Here is a 7,581-nt window from a genome sequence, read left to right on the forward strand (position 1 = left end):
CATCTGCCCCTTGCTGAAAGAAGACACACATTGGAAACCTCCACAGCCCAGAAATGGAGTGGAAGCAAGTCGGTCTTGATCCTTGAGGGACTGCCAGATAGAGAAAGAGGTGGGGGGGGGGGGAGGGAGAGAAAGGGCGGCAGAGAGAATGTGATGTGAGAGAAAGAGAGAGAGAGAGAGAGAGAGAGAGAGAGATTAGCAGCCATGGCTCTTGATGAAAAACAGATTTCCAGCTATCTGAACGCCAAGGTCCAACAAAAAAACAAACAATGGAAGAAAATTACAGGAAATCAAAAGCCATGACAGAGGTGGATTCCTGGGCACTGTTGTGACCACCTGTGGCCCAAGCACTCAAGGTCCCATCCCACTGAGAACCAAGATAGGAGAGACCATCCAGGACCGAGAGGTGGTCAGTCCACCCTCCCCTCCTCCATCTGCCTATTACCCCTCCTCACCTGGATCCACCTATCACCTGCCAGCTTTTGCTCCACCCCTTCCCCTCAGCCTTTTACACCAGCCATCTCCCCTCTACTCTTCCAGTCCTGATGAAGGGTCTCAGCCTGAAACATCGACTGTCTATTTCCCTCCACAGATGCTGCCTGGCCTGTTGAGTTCTTCCAGCATCTAGATTTCAGTGTCTTGTGTCTCCGTCTCTACTCTTGTATTTAAATCCTTTAGTAATAAAGACCAAGGTACCATTTTAAATTTAAATTTAAATTTAAATTTTATTTACAGCGTGGTAACAGGCCCTTTCGGCCCAACGAGTCCGCGTCGCCCATTTTAAACCCAAATTAACCTACCCGTACGTCTTTGCAATGTGGGAGGAAACCGGAGCACCCGGAGGAAACCCACGCAGACACGGGAGAACGTACAAACTCCTTACAAACAGCGACGGGAATCGAACCCCGATCGCTGGCACTGTAATAGCGTCGCGCTAACCGCTACGCTACCGTGCCGCCCTCCTAATTTCTCTCCTAATAGATCTTCACCATGCAACAAATTCCAGGAAAAATGTAAAGGGCAGCATCAATACTGCACATGCCCAATTGCGATCTCTCGGACACTTACAGCTCCATCAACCAAGAAGGAGTATGACGAATCCTTCTCAAGCTGGACTGTCTTCAGAAATATTATCATACCCATTTGCTCTCTTCTCCACATGATGAGCAGCGCAGGTCCAACACCAACCCATTCCCAGTGGGATTCAGATTCAGATTAATTTGTTGTCAAAAACAGCAGGGTGCAATGAAGTTCCTTGCTTGCGTGAAGTTCACAGTGTAAACAGTGCACATAGTAATAATAAATCCAATAAATGCAGCGATGAGAGCAAAGACAACAGAATGTCCCTAAAATATTCTGCAGACTCATTAATAAAAATCAAAGATGGAGTTGGAATAAGACCATTAAAGGACTGAAGGACTGTGTCAGTTATGAATAGGGAGATTTCAAAAAATATTAAGTAATTATTTTGCTTTAATATTTATCGGGGAGGCAGAACAGGTGGACATAGCACCTCACTACTCATCATGCACTGTACATTTAAAATAACAAACAAAAATGACACATTAAGTAAACCAAACAAAGTTTACAAGAAAAAAAACCTCAGGTGTGGATGAATTGCAACTATGCATTTTCAAAGAATATATAATTTATTTATATGTAATTTAAATATAATTTCAAAAGATGAGATAGCGGGCAATGCTACCTACATTTATTCATTCATTAGAAAAAGATGTGGTGGCAGAGGACTAGTGGAGAGGTAATTTAATATCTGACTTTAAGAATAGACTGAGTCCAGGGAGCCAAATAACATTGGTTGCAACAGAATACCCAATTAAAGGAGAGAATCAAAAAAAATCTAGGAATGAGAAGTATAATCATGCATAGTCAGCATGGATATCATAGAAAATAGAACAGTACAGCACAGGAACAGGCCCTTCAGCCCACAGTTTTGCTGAACCAATGAATCTAATGACGCCCAATCACACTAATCCCTTCTGCCTGCGCCTGGTCCATATCCCTCCACTCTCTGCACACTCATGTGCCTCTTTAAGAGCCTCTTAAACGCCTCTATTATATCCTCCACCACCACCCTTGGCAGCGCATTCCAGCCACCCGCCGCTCTCTGTGTAAAAAACTTACCCCGCACACCACTATTGAACTTTATCCCCGTCACCTTAAGTGCATGCCCTCTAGTATTAGACATTTCGACCCTGGGAGAAAGATACCGACTATCTATGCCTCTCATATAAATTTCGATCAGGTCTTCCCTCAGCCTCCACCGCTCTAGAGAAAACAATCCTAGTTGTCCAACCTCTCCTTATATTTCAGGCAAAGTCTGGCTTGACCCACCTAGCAGAGAGAGTAGAGGAATATAATGCAGTCGATGTAGTTCATCTACAATTTCGGCTTTCGATAAACTTTCACCTAATAGACTAAAGAATAAGGAATGCTGATCATGGAATCAGGGGACATGCAGCAAAGTTAGTTGTTAGCTGTCTTCAGAGTTGGTTTAAAGGGTAGTCAGTAGCAGTGGAAGAAGATGAGAGGTGCCATTCCACACAGATCAGTGTAAGAGCCACATTTACACCATGAATTCACATGGATAATTTAGATCTTGGAATCAAGGACACAATTTTCAAATTTGTGGATATTAGTAAAATGGGGAAGTGGTTAATACTGAGGAGGACTCAACAATTTACAGGAAGTCTTTAGTAAACTTACAGATGGGCAGATAACCATCAAACATAGATCAACAACAGATAAATAGAAAATAAAAACAGTAAATGAGCAGGTTAGGCCGACTTGTGGAAAGGAAAACAGTTAATATTTCAGGTCGAAGTCTCTTCATCAGAACCAGGAAAGTCAATAAAAAAAGTTAGTTTTACATTGTAGAGAGGGTGGGGATGGACGGATAGCACAAAGAGAGTAGCTCTGATAGTGTAAGGACACGGTTGCCGTGATAATATGTTGCTTGCGAAGCTGTCTGCTTGAGAGATTAATGAGGGCAGTTAGAGGAAGAGTAAACAAGGGAGCATGTAGGTCAGAGAAGTTCAGTTCTGAGTGGTTGCCAAGAAGTGAAATCAAATGGAAAACATGATGAACTCCCAGCAGGTCCAGCCATGTCTATGGACACAAAAATCAGAGTTAATATTACAGGTGGATAACTGTACCGCAGAACTAACCAGTTCTGATGCAAGCTGAGAAAATGAGCTACCTGAAACTTTATATCGAGTGTGGAAGGCTACAATGTACCCGGATGGAAAATGAGGTGCTATTCCTCAAGCTTACATAGGGCCACAATGGAACAGTGCAGAAGGCCACAGACAGACACATCAGGATTGAGACACACAAAACGCTGGAGGAACTCAGCAGGTCAGGCAGCATCTATGGAAGGAAATGGACAAGTCGACGTTTTTGGCCGAGACCCTTCGTCAGAACTGTCTCAGCCCGAAACGTCAATTGTTTGTTTCTCTCCATAGATGCTGCCTGACCTGCTGAGTTCCTCCAGTGTTTTATGTACATTGCTCCAGATCTCCAGCATCTGTAGTCTCTCTTGTGTCTACGTCAGAATTGGTAGTGGTAATTGGCTTATTATTGTCACGAGTACCAAGATACAGTGAAGAGCTTTTGTTTGCATGCCATCGAGACACATCATTCCATACATATGTCCATCGAGGTAGTAAAAAGGAAAACAGAATGCAGAACGTCGTGTTTACAGCTACAGAGAAAGTGCAGCGTGGGTAGACAAATAAAGTGCAAGGGCCACGACAGGGTAGATTGGGAGATCAAAAGCTGGGAATGGGATGGAGAATTAAAATGCTTCTCTTTTTATTTCATATTTCCAGCAACTATATTTTTCATATATTCAGTAGATTATGTGAGAAGGTACATTTTGGACAGAACGATAAGGAAGTCACTTATTTTTTAGAAGACGTGAATCTAAATGAGGTAGGGGAGCAAGGGGAACTCAGAGCATAAACACATCAACCACTAAAAATTATGTCGTAGACTAGCAATGCCGTAAAGAAAGCAAACCAAGCCAGATGGTTTATATCTGAAGGCTTAGGATGGAAAAGTAAAGATGTTGAGCTTAACATGCATCAACCCTTGGTGAGACCACATATTGAGTATTGCATATAGTTATGGTCACCATATTGTAAAAAGAATGTAAAGTCACTGGAGATCATGCAGAGAAGATTTGTAGGGGTGATACCAGAAATGTTGAGGGTATACATATCAGAGAAGGTTGAACAGATAGGATCCCCTTTAGGAACTGAAGGTTGAGGGATCTAATCGAGTTCTTTAAAATTGTGGAAGGTTATAATGGAGTGGATACAGGGAGAATGTTGCCACTTGTGAGGAAGAACATAACGAGGGACCATGACTTGAAGACAGTTACTCAGAAATCCATTAGGAAATAGAGTGATGGTGTTCTACAGCACGGAAACTGGCCCTTCAGCCCAACTCGTCCATGCCGACCGAGGTGCCTACCTGAGCTGATGTCATTTGCCTGCATTTGGCCCAATCCCTCCGAACATTTCCTATCCATGTATCTGTCCAAACGTCTTTTAAATGTTACGATTTTACACGCCTCTACCACTTCTGCTGGCAGTTTGTTCCACATACCCACCAACTTCTGTATGAAAACGTTGCCCTTCAAGTCCCCTTTAAATTTATTCTCTCTCACCTTAAACCTGTGCCCTCTAGTTTTAGACTCCCCTACCCTGGGAAAAAGATTGTGACCACTCACATATTCTATGCCCCTCATGATTTTATAAACCTCGATAAGGTCACCCATCAACCTCTTCGCTCCAGGGGAAAGAACCGCAGCCTATTCAGTCTCTCCTTATAACTCATGCCCTCCAGACTCTGATAACATCCTTGTGAATGTTTTCTGAACCCTTTCCAGCTTAATAACATCCTTCCTATAGCTGGGCGACCAGAACTGCGCACAATACTCCAAGTGTGGTCTCACCAACGTCTTGTACAGGTGTAACATGATGTCCCAACTCCTGTACTCAATGCACCGACTGATGAAGGCAAGCGTGCCAAATGCCTTCTTCACCACTCTGTGTCACTACTTTCAGGGAACTATGTACTTGTACCCCTAGGTCTCTCTGTTCTACAACACTCTGCAGGGCTCTGCCATTTACTGTGCAACACCTTGCACTTGTTCAAGTTAATATGGAAGGCATTTCTTTACCAAAAGATAGGTGGAATTGTGGAGCTTTCTCCCATGGGAATTGATGAGAATAATACAGACGGATTTTGAGGAGGCTGGACATGCATCCGGAGGAGAAGATGATGGACAGATTGGGTAAAGTGGAACAACAGCATGGACTGGATGGGCCGAATGACTCGTGCCGTATCTCCAAACAGTTCCTTGACGACTTCACTGAAGCATACAAGACAATGGGCCTTACGCTCAACGTCTGGAAGGTAAAGGGCATCGACCAACCCGCCCCCACTGCACCAACACCTCCCCATGACGTTTAAAATCCAGGACAAAACCTTGGGTCCTGGATCACTAAGTTACGATACTGTAGTGGTTAAGATTTTCAGGCCTTTAGAATGGTGAACAGTACAGCACAGGAACAGGCCCTTCGGCCCTCAATATCTGTGTTCACCACGATGCCAATTTAAACTGCACATCTGCCTGCACATGGACTATATTCTCCATTCCCTGCCCCTTCATGCATCTATCTGGATGATTCTTAAATGTTGCTACTGCATCTGTTTTCCCCTTCCTCCTAATTTGTGTGTTTGTAAGAGCAGATCAGAATTCCTTATTCTGTGGTGAAATACTTTTACATGAGGTTGGGAGATTACAGTAATCTTAATGCAGCAGCTGACATGAGACACCCTCCTCTCCCTCTCTCTCTGTCCCTCCAAGGCCTGTGCATACTCACAACCAACTTGGACGTCACTGAGGCACAACGTCTGTTACCTGACCAGGCCATCCTTCTTGACTGCAGTACCTCCTTGGTTGAGAGTTCTTTCTTTTAAGTTGAAACCCCATTATATTACAAATATAATTGTAGCTGCCCCTTTGATCTTAGTTTTACACTCCACCCCCTCCCACCTCCCTCCCCACCTGGCCTGAGCAAACAGGCATCACCTCTCGCCCCCTCTCATCTGATATCTGTGTCAGCTGTTGACACAATTCTTAAAATGTCGCAAAGTCATAATTCTGAGTTATATTCCTGGCAGTCACGCACAATCTTTCATCATTGCAACTGGGTTATTTCAATCGGGTTACAATGTCAACATTCTAACACAATTACAGTGAGGTTGCAGGACTGGTGGGGAAAGTAAAATCTTCCCACACCTTCTCTCTGTTCAAGCTAAGTCAACTGTGTGTTGACAAGGAACGCCATGTGTAAACAAACAGGTCCTCAGTGCTCTGAAGGCTTTTGTCCAACTCAGTTTTTGATCATTAGCATTTGAAGAGGCATTATAACAGAACTCCAGATATAGATTTTTTTTTCTCATATTCTCACATAGAAGGAGGTCATTCCACCCATCGAGTTCATATTGGCTCTCGGGGCAATCCCATCAACCCACATGATTTCCTTGTACCCCACTCTTTCTCACATGCCCATCATCTCCTCCCTCACCTGCTCCCACCCCACCTATCCTCCACTCTGATTTCCCCATCTCCTCACCGACAGGAGTGATTTACATTGGCCAATCCACCGACCAACCCAAATGTTTTTGGGATGTGGGAGGAAACTGGAGTGCCCACCATCTTATGACAGGACTGGATCGATCAGCAAGCTCAGAACCCAGACCTACTACCCAGTGACAGCAAACAATCTGCGAGTCGAGCAACATCTGTGGGGGGAAAGGGATTGTCGACATTTTGGGTCGAAACCCTGCATCAGGACACTCCTTCTGGGCCTAAAGACAAACTTCCCCTGGCTTCCTCACTACCCAATGACAATGTGTAGGGTGAGAATTCTGCTGTCAGAAACCCCATCTCTCCATTCAATAAGATCACGTTTAATCTCACCTTGGTCTCAGATCCACCTTCTTGCCCTATCTTCAGCTGGTTAGTACATTTAGTATTGGTATTGGTTTATTATTGTCACATGTACCGAGGTACAGTGAAAAACTTGTCTTGCATACGGTTCGTACAGATCAATTCATTACACGGTGCATTGAGGTAGTACAGGGTGCACTGAGATAGTACAGGGTAAAAACAATAACAGAATACAGAGTAAAGTGTCTCAGCTACAGGGAAGTGCATTGCAGGTAGACAATAAGGTGCAAGGTCAAACAAGGTAGATTGTGAGGTCAAGTCTTCACCTCATCGTATAAGGGAACCGTTCAATTGTCTTATCACAGTGGGGTAGAAGCTGTCCTTGAGCCTGGTGGTACGTGCCCTCAGGCTCCTGTATCTTCTGCCTGATGGGAGAGAAGAGAGAATGACCCAGGTGGGTGGGGTCTTTGACTATGCTGGCTGCTTCACCAAGGCAGCGAGAGGTATAGACAGAGTCCATGGAGGGGAGGCAAGAATTTGAACATTTTTGTCACAAAATAAAGTTGTGCTATTGTCAACAGGTCAAAATGCTTGAC

Source organism: Pristis pectinata, chromosome 10 (genome assembly GCF_009764475.1).
Source record: "Pristis pectinata isolate sPriPec2 chromosome 10, sPriPec2.1.pri, whole genome shotgun sequence".
NCBI lineage: Eukaryota > Metazoa > Chordata > Chondrichthyes > Rhinopristiformes > Pristidae > Pristis > Pristis pectinata.